At 39.3% G+C, this 14,811-nt stretch overlaps 1 protein-coding gene across 2 annotated transcripts in view; it reads left to right on the top strand.

The window, feature by feature from the left end:
- The first annotated feature begins 464 nt into the window (after positions 1-464).
- The window catches only part of LOC129778132 (platelet-derived growth factor receptor alpha), a 268,265-nt gene continuing 253,918 nt past the window's right edge, over positions 465-14,811 (top strand). For both annotated transcript variants that reach the window (XM_055784844.1, XM_055784842.1), the window contains exon 1: positions 465-1,032. The gene's annotated coding sequence lies outside the window, so the exon portion shown is untranslated. The remainder of the gene's footprint in view (positions 1,033-14,811) is intronic.

Genomic DNA, 14,811 nt, shown 5'->3' with positions numbered 1-14,811 from the left:
TTACTTTGACCAAGCTGTTTTCCTCACCTCATTCGTACCACCCTTTAAGAAAGACTAATTTTATCACAACCGAAGAGTGAGAAATGATAAGACACTCTGCGAGAGCTATTTGTTGTACTCTAAAGTGAGGGTTGAAAAAATAGGTACAGTATCACTATTTTTCAGCTCATCATCACTAAGAAAATTCGGTTGGGTATTTTTGAAAAACTTGAAAAAATTTAAAGTAAAAAAAGAGATTCTATTCAAATGACATCTGGCGGTGGTGTCATAAAACTTGTGCACGGTCAATGTTAGAAAGGAGCGGAGAGAGAGAGAGACCATAAAAGCACGTGTCGCGATGATGACGCCGGCGCCGTTGTTTACGATTGTAACATTGATGATGATGATTACGTTTTCTAGTAACTGATGCATTTTGGAACTGCCATTAAGAATGTGCTGGCTGATATGTGTCAGTCGGACGTCGTCAGCCGGACCTGTTGGACGCATTCGTCGGATCATTTTGAGCGAAAACGGAATGATAAAGATTGTCAAGACCACACACTGGAACGGGATAGTGAAATTTTGGCAAGTGCGATCGGATTCGTACCGAAAATTTACACAAATCGTATCGTGTTACAGCGGCAGAAAAATACACACCCGCGAATTTGGCCGCTGATTAGTGGGTGGATTATAAGGGAGCGGTGTTTACACAAGCATGATATATTCGTAGATGATTTGTGAGCAGTTTTGCGTAAATGGGATTGATGTGTGGAAGTCATTCGGCGACTTCCTGTGTCACATATTGAAGCCACTAGCTACGAGTCGTGTAGTCTAATGTGAAGTGTTAATTTATAATTTCTTAAGTGGAATTTTCAATTAGATATAAAACACCACCGCAGCCCTCTGGTGTGAAAGGAATTAAGGTGTAGTGATGGTTTCAGTTTCATAATTACGTTGATGGTACTTCACATCGAGCGAGTGCATATTTCATTAAGGATAATTTGCAGGAGGAAACATTTAGGCGAATCATTTTTTAAACGTTAATTTGCTTTGGTAAGTAATTTTCGACACCGGTCCGTATAAAATTGATATTGAGAGAGAATTGCAACAGGTTTTATATATTGAACATTGTTATCAGTTAAGACATACTATTATCCTACTTGACTTGACGCCTTGTATTCCGATAAAAGGTGAGAATGGCAAACAGTGATAAGATTACAACGAATCTAATTTCGATGTACGATTCGGAAGGTGTCGCCATGATTATGCGCAAAATAAATAAGCGAACATGCTCCTATCGATATTGGAACTGGAAAACAAGACGGTATCAGTTAAATTATTTGCACCACGAATATTTTTCAGTTATTGGCAGTGGCAGTGGCAGAAGTCATCTGAATCATTTGCATTTATTTTTATATCATGCAATTAAGAGCATTGAGTCCTTACCACCTGATCACTATTTTATTTTCTCGGATAGTCTTAGCAGTATACAAGTCATTCAATCCTTGAAACAACAGACGAAAGCATCATATTTTCTTATCGAAATTAGGAATGCATTGAATTTTCTTGTTGATAAAAGTATTCGAATCACTTTCATTTGGATTCCTTCCCATTGCTCTATTCCTGGTAATGAGAAAGCGGATACACTCGCGAAGATGGGTAGTATGCAGGGCATGGTTTTTGAAGGACAAATAGCGTATCGGGAATTCTTCTTCATTTCCCGACAGCTCATCACTCATCAGTTGACAAAACCAATGGAACAGAGATGAGTTTGGGAGATGGCTATACTCTATTATCCCCAAAGTTTCAACGAAGGCCTGGTTTAAAGGGCTAGATCTTGACAGAAATTTTATTAGAACTATGTCCAGATTGATGTCCAATCATTCCGCGCTAAATGCGCATCTCTTCCGCATAGGTCTTGCTACTAACAATTTATGCAATTGTGGTCAAGGATATCATGACATCGAGCACGTTGTTTGGTCATGTCATGAATTTTGCAATGAAAGAATAAAACTGGTTACCGATTTAGAGGCTCAAGGAGTACACTCACGCATGCCAGTTCGTGATATTCTAGCTACTTGCGACCCTAATTTTATGTTCCCCATATATGTCTTCCTAAGAAGCGCTAATGTTATTATTTAGGTCGCATCTCCTACTCCCACTGTCCATTCTCCCTTCCTTTTCTATTACCCAAGCAGAACTTAGTATCCGTTGAGATAAGATCATTACAGGAATTATTAACATAACAAGGAGGCACTTACTACCAAAGGATACCGTTGCTACATCAACTGGCGATGTAGTTGTTACGACCCACCACAGGCACTGTTCAAGACAAGGATAATACCGAAGAGGCAACGAAGGAATAAATTATATATTTTTTTATATAATTTAAACTACAGTGCAATAGGTTTAGCTAATTAGACTTAAGTTAATAATAAAGTAGTTATAATATATTCAAATAGTTTTAAAATGTATTGCTTGATGGTGGCTCTTTATCCACTTGAACCGAATTAAATCAACAAAGGAAAACAAAATTGTATTTATTCTTCATTTGTATCATTGATTGTGTCGTGATGGGAACAGTGCGCCTTTGATGCCATCTGAAGATAGTTGGAAAATTAATTTCTTGCAAGACATCCACAGTGAAACAGTAAAATTGAAAACAATTTCCCCCATATTATCCGGCCGCTTCCCCGCTTTTTCCAACATTGTACATACGATGATGGCTACTCAAAATTACAATTAGTCAGAATGTAACAAGAGTGAAGAATTGACGAAAACATTTCAGGAAAGGGTTTGATGATATCGACACATTTATTGATAACAGATAAGATACAATGCAACGTAAAAGAGCATCCCATTTGTTAACCCTTTCGAGACTGTAGGGACACACAGGCCCCAGCCAAGTTTAAGGCAGTATTCTAGTCTAGAAATTTGGAAAAAATCTAAATTTTTTTGATTCATATTTCTGTAGTTTAGGCATTTAAGAATATACTCTAGGAAGGACTAATCGAAAATCCTACTATTCATTCAGGTCGAGCCATTCTAGTGAAGCTGGTTAGCTACGGCTACGTTAGGTACGGCCATAACAATGAACTTCAAACGCGTTTTTCTCGAAACTAGTTTTTCCAAACTGGCGTACACGATATCTCAAGTTCTACTGAACCGATTCATGTCAAATTTATGTGAATACAATCCACATGCTTCTCTCTATCGCATGAACCTCTAACAAATGATACTTTTTTAATTTCACTATTTTAAAAAAATCGGGAAACGTAGGAAAAACCGTTTTGAACCGTATTTTGTTCTTCAAACGGCCGCCATTTTGTCAAAAAAGTTCTTTTTGACCTGTCCGAGCTTCATGCGATAGCAGCATCTTTACTGATTCAAAATCTGTCCGATTTTTTTGTTTCAGATAACCAGAAGGGCTGGAATCGTGTAGGCCATGGCACAATTTTTTTCTGAACTCCCTCACTTCATCAGCTTGTAACTATTCCAGTTATGGATAGTGATATAATGATATGTGATATAATGGAAAGTAAAAATATGCTTTGTGTTATTTTTACGGAGCTCGGAAAAACGTCCGAAATTCGTGTCTCTACACTAGAATACCCCCTCAATCGTAGATGCTAACTATCGAACTTTTTTTTATATATTGCTCCATTGTGAACAGATTACGCTCCTTAACATCCAGTATCACAATGTCTTGCTGTCGAAAGGTCGCGTGAGTGTGAAATATCAACGCGGTATCATTATTTGTGGATATTTTCCAAAAAGTGGTAACGTCATATAAGAACAATGTTGTGATCAATTTTTCTCGTTTTATTTAGAATTAATTTTTATTTTGATTTGTATCCAATTCTAATTGCTCAGATTTTATGTAGAAAAAGAGATGGGACAGATACATTTTTCTTTAAATCCAGAACAAAAATAATGAGGTAGTTTCAGAGCTTTTTGATTTTTTTTGTTGCTATTAGATACAATATTACTATGACGAATTGTATGCCATCGCAGATTGCAGAGCAACGTTATGGGTGGAAAAACATTGGTTATTTAAGCAACTTACTTGAAATCTTCTTTTCTTAAATTCTTACAAAAATTTCTAGCGGACTATGAGGCCTACCAAATTTTGGAAATGTGGAAAACTTTTCACATGTTCATTCAAAAATATATAAAAAAAGAAAAATTACTCTGATTTTTTTTTAATTAACACGTTGAGCCCCGAATGATTGCTCCGCCGTGATTTCGCAAAGTGACGCAAGCGCCAAAATTGACATTTTACTTTTTATGTTATAAATCGATAAAGCATACCAAATCCTTTCAAACGACTGCGAAGTTTTATAGAAATGTGGAAAAATAACCCCGTAATAGCTTGAAAACGGAATGGCGTAAGCGCCATTTCCACTGTGATTAGCGCAAGCGCCACATCCCTTATAATGTGACATAATTTGGAATCTGATGCGATATGATTTTTAATCCGTCCTGACGGCATAGAATGAACGAGAAGGGACAACAAATTTCAAATAACAACATCAATCAAGGGACAAAGCATCTTAACGATGTTCACTTACCTCACTTGCTCAATGTCTTTTTCGGATGAATTGAAGCTGAGAGTTGATCGAAGGGTAATGTCTAAAATCTCCATCGAAACGCATCTTATATCAAAACTCAGAACATCCTCGCGTAAACTGTATTTGCTTTACATCGGATAATTTCGGACGGCATTATCTTATTCAACACGGATGTTTTCAATTGCATTTCGATTGGAATAGAAGATGCTGTCAATAGTTATTACAATCGGGTTCTCAACTACGTTGGCCCGCTCGACACACGCTACAAAGACGGAAAATGTGCAGAACTCTTCTCTCTGATGCTACCTCATGCTCCACTCAACGGTGGCATGTTGTAGAAAATATTTGGAAACATTGTCTCCCATACTTTGATGGATGAACGCCAATCGGTTGTGGAAACAGCGATTAAAATTTGCTGTTTTCACAACAAACTGGCGTTGGCAACATAGCTTAAGTAAAACTGCATTTTTTCAAAAATCGAGCCGATGGCAATGTTTTTCCATCAATTGTAAACAATTTGTACAGATAAGATTTTCGTAATGTACGCGTGTGCTGATTATACATGCAATTTTGCGAAAAGTCTCGTACTGAAAATTTCTCCCTCTGGCGCTTGCGTCACTTCGCGAGATTACGGCAGTGCTGCTTCACTTTCCCACGTCAAGAGAATTTGCACAATATCAGTGTTGGTCCTCGCTCTCTAAATTATTAATTGTGTAAAGGTTTTATGTGCTATTACAACGGGAAAAAGTTGAGTATTTTTTAACAACAACTATTAGGTGTACCGGTAAGTTTCTTAGGTTTTACAACAGATGGCGTAGCTTGATTATTATTCCAGTGAATCAAATTTCCAGACATTCGTTGGAAAGCTACTTTCATTGCGCGTCTTTTTCAGTATACGTCAAAAAGTTGAAGCGTAAACAACAAAACTTTTTGCCACTCCGAATTTTGTACCAACGAGAGTGTTTTTGCGGAGAGTGTTACTTCATTACTTCAATATGAAGAATAAAGCTGCGGAAAGTCATCGCATTCTAGTGGAAGTTTATGGTGGCCATGCTCCAACTGAGCGAACGTGTCAGACGTGGTTTGCACGGTTCAAAAGTGGTAGTTTTGACTCTGAAAACGAAAACGTTCCGGATCGAAGAATGAAGATGAAGAATTGGAGACTTTACTCGATCAAGATCCTTCACAAACGCAACAAGAACAAGAATAGCTCAGTAAACCATATCCGATTGTTTAAAAGCAATGGGAATGATCCGAAAGTTAGGACATTGGGTGCCGGATGAATTGAAGCCACGAGACGTCGAACAACTGCTCCAGAGGCATAAAAAAAGGAGTTTTATGCATCAAATCGTTACTGGCGATGAAAAGTGGGTCCATTACGACAGTCCTAAACGTCGGACAACGTATGGATACCCCGGCCTTGCATCAACATCGACGGCCGCGTGGAATATTCACGGCCAGAAGGTTATGCTGTCTATTTGGTGGGACCAATTGGGTATGGTGTTCTATTAGCTGCTAAAACCGAATGAAACCATTACGGGGGAACTCTACCGACGACATTTGATGCGTTTGAGCCGTGCACTGAAGGAAAAACGGTTATCATACGAGTAAAGACACGATAAAGTTATTTTGTAGCACAACAATACTCGGTCGCATGTCGCGAAACCGGTCAAATCATACTTGGAAATGCTGAAATGGGAGGTCCTACCCACCCGCCGTTTTCTTCAGACATTGCTCCATCCGATTACTACCTTTTTTGATCGATGCAACATGGCCAACATGGCGACAAACCGGCCGATTATTTCCGCAAAGGGATCCGTGAATTACCAGAAAGATGGGAAAAAGTTATGACTAGCGATGGGCAATACTTTGAATATTAAATTTGTAACAATTTTTGCAGAATAAAGCATTAATTTTTGGAAAAAAACCAAGAAACATACAGGTACTCCTACTAAATGTCAATTTCGTGTCCGAATGATCGAAATTGACATTTTGTTTCCGTTTAAAAAGTTGTCGTTTGACAAACTCTTTTCCTGTAGGAGTGCTCGCATTTTTTTCAGAAATGTGAAAAAACGATTTTGAATAAAATTAATCTCGTGTTTCAAAATATTTTGTTCACAGTGTATTTTTTTAAATTTGTTTTGATATTCTTAACTAAAAATATAATAATTTCCTATACACTGCAGTCACTTTTTACGCGGTTTTTTTATACCCGGTTTTATTTTACGCTGTTTCTGGAATTTACGCGGATTTCGGAATTTACGCGGATTACGGAATTTACGCGGATTTCGAAATTTACGTGTTTTTTTTCACGCGACACGTATCAAACGCGTAAAAATTCAATATGCTAATTGATGTGACTTTTCACGAAAAAAGTTTGTATTGTATCACTGATTAGTAGCTGTGAAATAAAAGAAGATACAGATATCATGAATATAACATGCAAAAAAAAACAGTTAATCAATTGTTAGAATATGGGTTGCATTTTACACTAACAATTCACTGTTTGTTAGATTTTTACACGGATTTCGAAAACTACCTGGTTGTTTTTTACGTGGATATTGGGATAATCGCGGTTAGATTTTTTTCAAAATTTCGAAAAGTTCCAACTCAAAACCTATAAGACCCACAACATTTTAGTAAAATAATGAAATGTAGGGGGTCCCCATTGCCCGATTTTAACGCGACCATCTTCGACTTTCGTAGTTCGAATATCATTCATACTACTAAGCCGATTCAGATGATCAATATATCAATTTGAAGCCAATGAGTTGGCTTCTTTGAAAAAATACCACACTTGCGTAAAAATTGGATTCTAGTCGCATAGGAATATTGAACGGAAACCGAAAACTCAAGAAATCATAACTCAAAACCGAAAAAAAAAACCTCTCTGATATCCGGATATGTTATGTGAAAAAACCTCAGCTTTTAAGAAAAAATATTAAAATTAACGGCGCTCTTGGTCCCGAAAACATGTAAATTTTGAAAATCAAAATCCAATTTTTACTCAAGCATAATATTGCAAGACTAACTCAATTGCTTCAACTTGATGTGTCGATCAAATAAATCGGTCCAGTAGTTCAAAACTTATACATTTTTGTGGAGGAAAAAGGGGATAAAAATTGATTTTTTGGACCATCGGTTAAATTTCAAAAATAATAACTCAAGAACAAAAAATGACTCCTCTCTGATTTTGGATATGTTATGCAAATAAAACTTAGGTTTCAAGAAAAATTATAAAAAAATAGCGCCTTTGATCCGGAGCCCTTTAAACTTTAAAAAAATAAATCAATCATTAATTACGGAAACAACGTCATTTTTTTTTACAAATTGTAGTATTTTTTCAAAGAAGACTAGCCCACTGGCTTTAATTTGATATGGGAAAAAGGGGACAAAATTGATTTTTCGAACCATCCTAAAATGGAAATGGACATCCTAATAAAAAAATAAAAAAAATACGGGTTTAATATTTATCGATGAAGAACAAAATTACAACTTTTCACGGAAGTCTGAGAACTACTATATCGGATTGACATGGAATGGATGTATGGTGGCTCGACACCCCTCCTCCTCGGGAAGGGGACGGCCATCAATATATTGGTATACAATGTATTGGTATGCACAAAACTCGAGGAAGGAATCGTCCGATCTCCGATGTCTTCATTTTATTATATTTTCAGTATCAACCATGTATTTCATGTAACGAATAAATATGTTTTTTGCAAGTGATTGAAAACTCTTGAACGAGAATGTGACTGAAAATTATTTTATATTAGAATGACAGGTTTTGGTCGATTGGCCCCATGAACGTTCACTTAGTAAGAAAACGTGGATATTTGAACGTATTGATAGCATAAAAAATCCATTTTGGGCGGGACGAAGTTTACCGGGTACGCTAGTAAGAATATAAAATGGTTGAAAACGGAACGCTTTAGCCACGACTTTTGAATATCCAAATTACTATCTTGCATATACATTCGACTCGTGAATGGTGAATCCCGTAGCTTCAGGCGGGTCATCAAAGATGTGTGAGGCCGAGCGTTGTCCTGGTGGAAAACAACACCATTCCTATTGATCATTTCTGGCCGCTTCTGGTCAATCGCCTGCTTCAAACGGTCAAGCTGCTCACAATAGAGAACCGAGTTGAGGGTCTGACCATCGTTGAGCAGCTCATAGTGGATGATTTTCGTTAGCAGTGTGCTAAGTAAAAACCGAACACCTTCGTCTGAAGCGTATCTAGACAGTTTTCCTCGATATGATTTTAATATGGCGTCTTTCAACTTTTCTGTCGGCGATGTGCTGGACAAACTGCAGGGACTAGATGCTACCAAGGGTGCGGGACCAGACCGACTATCTCCGCTTTTTATCAAAAATTGCGCCGACTCGCTTACCGTTCCCACTACCATCCTCTTCAATCGTTCCATTAAGGAGGGTATTTTCCCAAGCTTGTGGAAAACTGCGGCTGTCACTCCCATACATAAATCTGGCAGTATACACGACGTCGAGAACTACCGTGGCATCTCTATTTTGAGTTGTTTGTCGAAAGCCTTCGAAAGTCTCATCCACGATTTGCTTTACCCGCACGTGCATCGAATCATTTCCGAGCACCAGCATGGTTTCGTACGAAAACGCTCGACCACAACAAACCTGATGGTTTATGTCTCTTCGTAGGTCGCCGCTATGGAAAATCGTCAGCAAATTGATGCCATCTATATCGATTTCACCAAAGCGTTTGATAGAGTTCCACATTCTCTTGCGGTGGACAAATTGTGCAGAATGGGCCTACCCGCTTGGCTGACTTGCTGGATTCTTTCCTACCTCATCGAACGTCGGGTTTACGTACGCATTGATGGAGTTAACTCGGTCCCTTTTGACATCACGTCCGGTGTACCTCAAGGCAGTCACCTAGGCCCTCTTATATTTGTGCTATTCGCCAACAATCTCTGCCATTCCATCAATTCTCCGAAAATAATGTACGCCGACGATCTGAAATTCTACCGTGTAGTCTCATCAGTAGTTGAGTGCTGTGCCATCCAAGCTGACATTGATGCGTTGCTGAACTGGTGTGAGCTAAACGGAATGGAGGTCAACACAAGAAAATGCAATATAATCTCATTCTGTCGGACAAGAAATCAAACGGTCTTTGACTACAGAATGTCCACAACGAGCATCGTCAGAGTCAGCACTGTCAAGGACCTCGGTGTGCTACTCGATAGTAGGCTGAATTTTGCTCAGCACATAGCAGCCACAACAGCCAAAGCATATTCGATGCTTGGCTTCGTAAAACGGAACACGCAGCAGTTTAAAGATGTATATTGCCTGAAGACACTCTTTTGCGCGCTGGTACGCAGTGTACTTGAATATGGTGTGCTCGTGTGGGCGCCATATCATGCCGTTCAGGTGAACCGAATTCGATATGCGCTTCGCTTGCTACCGTGGAATGATTCTGTTCGGCTGCCACCGTACGAGCAACGTTGTGCTCTGATACAACTTCAGAGCTTGGCGAGTAGACGGATTCTATTGCAGCGGCTATTTGTTTTCGATATCTTCAACGACAACGTGGACTGCTCGATACTGTTGGGAAACATTAACATCAATATTCCGGCCAGAACAACGCGGCGTGCAGCTTTCCTCCGTCTACCAATGCATCGTACTATCTTTGGACAGAACAACCCGTTTGATGTATGTTGTTGCCGTTTTAACGAAGTGTTTAGTAATTTTGATTTTGCCGTTTCCAAGAACGTATTTAAAAATAGAATAAGCTAATCTGTCTGTACGATCAATTTCGAAGACTAGTAAATAAATAAATAAATAAATAAATAAATTCCCTTCCAATCCCACCAAACACACAGCAAAACCTTCCTGGCCGTCAATCCGGGCTTGGCGATGGTTTAGGCCGACTAACCGCGCTTCGACCACGACTTTTTTCGCTTTAGGTTGTCGTACCTGATCCACTTTTCACAGCTTTTTTTGGAATCCAATCTTCTACAAATGGTTCCAAAAGGTTTTATGGTCTATACCCAGTTCCTTGCCAATCGAGCGAGTGCTCACATACCGGTCTACTTGGATGATTTCAACGATTTTATAGGTTTCCACGACGATTGGCCTACCAGTACGGGGTGTATCTTCGACAGCCACTATACCAGAACGAAATCGATCAAACCAACGCTGTGCTGTGCGAATCGTTACAGTATCGGGTCCATAAACTACACGATTTTTCTCGGTCGCCTTCGTTGCAGTTTTACCTCGCAGGTTGTAAAAACGTAAAATATGGCGAATATCTTGCTTGGTGGACTCCATCTTTGATGTGCTATAACTTGAGACTGAAAAGGACAATAGGGGTAACATCCATACCTTTAACGCTCAAGATCACGAGTTCAATTCTGACTCCCGATATTCTTCCAAAAATGGAAGCAAAAGTGACGAACCAGCCAGAAGTGTTGAAAATCACTATAATACAAAAAAAAAACACTATCAAAACGCACTTGTAGCACAGATTGTCGTCTTTAAATAGCCGTGTAGTATGACCTGATGCGATAAGTACAACACAAGATATGTTTAAGTGTTGCCATATATTGACAATATACGACATTTCTTTTTCCCCAACCCAATATCAACGAATACTTATCAGAAGACCCCTCGAATGTTTACGTTTTATATTTATAAACAAAACATTCCCTTTTTTGGCATTCTTGTAACAGGTTCGCTTTGTTTGCAAGCCGTTCCATTTAGAATCAGGAATATCCCGATGTTTTGGAACACAATTCCTTTATGTTTCCGTAAATTGGTGGTTCAAGATGAGGAAAATGACAAATCACAGGAAAGTATGGTACACATTGACTACTTTCTGAAACTGCATCCCATTTTCATAAATTTCGCAGCGTTTACAGCGCAATCGATGTTGTGTAAAAATGTACGTCTGTCAGTAAACACATGTTTTGCTTAGTGTGAAACTTCTGATATTCACTGCACGGGTTCCTCAATGCTGTTTGTATAATCCTACAGTGAAATCACCCGATACAGAGAGGGAAATATTAAGCGTGGCTTACCTATTCCACCGTTGTCTTCTGAAGAAGGAAATGAAGTGGAAATGTATGCTACTACTGCTGCTATGATATATCACCAACATCACTGTTATACTGTCAGCTGCGAGGGGTAGGGTATTGTGCATTTGATCTTTCTTCCACGCACCTCACATCTCCCTTCTCCCTTCTTCTTTTTGTGTTGTTTTTGTTTGTCTTTTGTCTGTCATTCCTATTTATATTTTTTTCAATCTACGATACGGAATACTCCAAAAAATATGATTAAAAATATTCTGCTGCGTGAATTTTCTCTGATTACAGTCCTCACGGTCAATTCTAACCTGGATTATCTATCTATAACTAATATAATTTGCCACATGTCCACATATTTTATAGGGTAGGAAATAAATAAAAATGACGACACTCTCTCTGGGTGCCATCTGTGTACTCAACGCGCAGCGATAGAAACAAGTACTGCACGCACTCGATAACACACCAACTGTCAAAATTCATTGATTGCGCTGTCTATTATTTTCTTGTTTTTGAATCATTCAGTTGACTATTTTGGAATAGAAATATCAATGACATTATTTTGCATGCATGGCGGTAGTTTAAGTGGAATTTGAAAAAAAACATATATTTATATATCGCTCGCTTTCACTGTTTTATTTTAGGTGTGTCTGTCTGATGATCAATAGTGAAGGTAAAACCGTTTGAATGATCCTTGTCAATCGCACAGTCAGATGAATAACCAGGAGCTCTTTTTTCCTCTGCTTGCTTTTGGAATTTCCTCCGGACTCTGTTCTTTAGTTTCTACTTTTCGCCATGAATACACTTTTATCGTTCGAGTGACATGTCGTCTGAGCGGATACCATCATTGTCATTCAAGAGTAAGCTACCATTATGCTCTTGTACTACAACCTAACGTCCATTGTCAAATCTTGAATCTTCCTTAGTTTTAGATTATTGATCGGTTATTACGGTGTCGCCAGGCTGAACATTGCACGGTCTAGCGTCTCGCGTTTTATCCCAATTCTTTTTCGAAGACAGTTTCGTCTTTGCGTCCCTTTCGTTGAGCAACTGTTCATCAATATGCGCTTATTCTCGGTTCAATAGTGAAACCACCCTGGTTTATTCAGAATGACTTCCTCTGGATAAACTGGTGGTTTAGTGGGCAGCAGCATTATGCGGCTGTATTGCAGCCTGCAGCCCATCATTGTAGTTGTTCCCGGTTAGCTTTATTAAAAATTCTCATGAATTTTTCGACTAACCCATTTTGTTTAAGGAAAAATGGTGTAGTGAATATAGTCTGTTCCACAACAATAGCTTCTGACGGCGCCAGTGGTTGTATGGTTAGCGTAACAGCCTCACAATCCGATCGGCCTGGGTTCAATCCCAGCTGGCGTCGTTGGGATTTTCTGAGGCGAAAAATCTCTGGTTACGTCTTCCTTCGGAGCGGAAGTAAAAGAAGTTGGCCCGGCTCATGAGTTGTTGAGTCTGATAGGTAGGAACAGGTGGAGTCGCCTCCCTGATGTCGGTGATTGGCACTAAAGTGGCGGAAATAGGCCGACGAAAAATAAGCGAAGATAAAAAAAAAAAAAAACAATAGCTTCCATATTCTTCAGTATTAAATGGTGGACTATTGGAATCGAGCGCAATCGTCTCCCAAACCGTTTTAGGAGTGAATATCTTTTGCATTGGAATTGGTTTCACCGGTCTACCATTTATGGCACAAGTTTCGCATGAACCATTGATCAACATCTGTGGCTATGCCAGGTCACCATACTCGCTCTCGTAAAATGCTTTTAAATTTCGCTGTTTTTTGAAGTTCAACTGGAATCACGACACAAATGAGTTTTGTCAAATATTCCGTTCCTGGTGGATAAGTTGAAATCTACTACAAAGCTTCCAGTTCCAGTTGGAGTGTTTCACCTTTTATAGTTGAATTCCAGGACGACATTAACGCGTTTTAGTTGCAGCAAAATGCCCAAGTTGACCGCATTTGTTGCATTTCAATTTCAATACGGGCAGCACCTATTCCAGTGAGCCCTCCTATTACATACACTTCACCTCTCGTTGCCGATTGTACGATGAATTTTACTTCGTAACTAAATGTGCTAGCAGTTCTAGCAAGTTCGCTGTTGGACATGCCCTTGAGCAACTGAGCCCTGACGAAACGATCCTGATCTGCTGCACTATACTCACGAAGACGTACATTCTTCATTGGTCTGACCTGGAAACTCATAATCGATTTCTCCGATCGTTGTCTCGTGCAAGAAAATGCTTCGTGCTCAACCGCGGTGTCGATTGTTCATCAAAAATTACTTTCGTTGTTCTTAACAAAAGTTGTGTAGCAATGACCTTTCGTCAGGTTTGGCCTCAACTTACATACTCGTACAATACCCTGCAATTCTTCACCCATTGAAAGAAAAAGCAGTTTGACCGTTGTATAGGTCACACACGTTAGATAGAAATGCTGCGATCTCAGAGCTTCCAATATATTCGAACCACCCTTCCCGCATTTTGTTTGCATTTACGTTTTTTTAAGAAAGGTTCGATTTGGTCGCATCGGACGTTCGTATTACTTGTCGTCGCTTCATACGCCGAAATGTCACGACACTTCTAGCTATCATCTGCTTCAGTGCATCCAATGTTGTTTCCTGAGAACTATTGTTACTGAACGAGCATTTCCCAGCTCGCTGTTTCTTTTCGATATTGGGTGGTTTCTTCGACACACCATTTTTTCAAAAGCGGTTGTCCCAACACGCCCCCTTTTGCAAGCGGTTGTCCCAACACGCATTCTTTTAGGCGGTTGTCCCGACACGCCCCTTTTTGCAAGCGGTTGTCCCAACACGCATTCTTTTAGACGGTTGTCCCGACACGTCACTTTTTGCAAGCGGTTGTCCCAACACGCATTCTTTTAGACGGTTGTCCCGACACGTCACTTTTTCAAACGGTTATCCCAACACGCAACATCTCAGGCGGTTGTCCCGACACGCCATTTATTTTCACAGACGGTTGTCCCAACACGCCATTTTCTTAAATTTCTTTCCTCTATGCCGGATGATTTCACTGAATATTTAACGTATCGTTTTTTTTGGCCAAAAACATAAAATGTCCGGCAGGATCGCCAATGTGAAACTTCTGATATTCACTGCACGGGTTCCTCAATGCTGTTTGTATAATCCTACAGTGAAATCACCCGATACAGAGAGGGAAATATTAAGCGTGGCTTACCT

The sequence above is a fragment of the Toxorhynchites rutilus genome, chromosome 3 (genome assembly GCF_029784135.1).
Source record: "Toxorhynchites rutilus septentrionalis strain SRP chromosome 3, ASM2978413v1, whole genome shotgun sequence".
Lineage (NCBI taxonomy): Eukaryota > Metazoa > Arthropoda > Insecta > Diptera > Culicidae > Toxorhynchites > Toxorhynchites rutilus.
This window is presented reverse-complemented; position numbering and strand designations above follow the sequence as displayed.